Source organism: Corvus brachyrhynchos, unplaced genomic scaffold, assembly GCF_000691975.1.
Source record: "Corvus brachyrhynchos isolate BGI_N302 unplaced genomic scaffold, ASM69197v1 scaffold65, whole genome shotgun sequence".
NCBI lineage: Eukaryota > Metazoa > Chordata > Aves > Passeriformes > Corvidae > Corvus > Corvus brachyrhynchos.
The window spans coordinates 718,852-720,038 of NW_008238365.1; positions in this window are offsets into that span (position 1 = coordinate 718,852).

Here is a 1,187-nt window from a genome sequence, read left to right on the forward strand (position 1 = left end):
CCTCCCTGGCCCCCCACACCCCCCGCTCGCCCCGTGCCTCCAGCAAGCCCAGCCGGTATTGAGGGATGCTCCCAGTGCTGGGAATGCGGGGCTGGGGGGACACTGGCACAAGCGCGCTTCCCAAGGGTGCCCTAACCAGGCAGCACCTTCCCAACACTCCAAAAATACTCCCCTGGGGCTTCTTTCTGCCTGGGGGTGCCCCACAGCTCTGGGGATGGAGCGCGGCCATCCTGCTCCATCCCAAATGGGGCTCCCCGGGGCATTGGCACCCGGCAAGGGAAGGGTGAGGAGTGTTCCTGTGGGGTGCCTTGTAGGGTGCTGCCTGGGGCCAGGCTTGCCCGGCTTCCTGCCCTCCCATAAGGCAGGAGGGGGTAAAGGTGGGTGGGGACCATGGCCTGGAGTGATGGGTTGTGCCCAAATTCGGCAGCTCCCTTTGATAAAAGCCCTGGAGCAGCAGCTGATTGATCGGCTGCAGAGTGGGGATTGATCAGGATTTCAGCCCATACATATTCCCGCTCCCTGATAAAGGGGAATCAATAGCTGAAGGATATTCCTCGGAGGCTGCAGACCCCCACAGATCAGAGCTCACAACTCTGCCCTTGCCCCTCAAATCCTCCCACTCCTGTTCAAACCTCACTCCCCCCGGCAAAAACCCAGGCAGTGGGGGAGAAAATTGTTTTGGGGGAGCCAGGAGGGCACAGCAGGATATGGAGGAAAGGCAGAGCCTCTCCTCCAGCAGCTAAATCTCACCCCCCAAAGCACCAGCCTGTCCTGCACCTTCCTCCTCTCACTGGTGGTCTGGCAAACAGGGTTTTCATCTTTCTTGGGGTGCTGGAGAGCCAACCCCCTTCAAAGTCCTGGTCAGGGTGATCCCAAGGGAGCTGAGCTGGCTGATACATGTGGAGCCCATCGCTTCACTACCTCCAAACACCAGCACCTGCTGCCCCGGCTCAGCCCCCGCCCCGGTGCTGAGACCTGGAAACTCACTGCAGATGTGGCCAGAGCAGAGCCCTCCAGGCCCCGCTGGGAACGGGGTACAGGCACACAGTGTTCCCCCAAGGGAGGGGGTGTCCTTTTCCTTTTCCACTCTTACCTTCTCATTTCCCCCTGCCTGCAGGGAGGATGCCAGCGGGGCCCCCCTGCAGCCCCGGGAGGACTCGGGGTGCTGTGGGGCTCCCTCCGGCCCC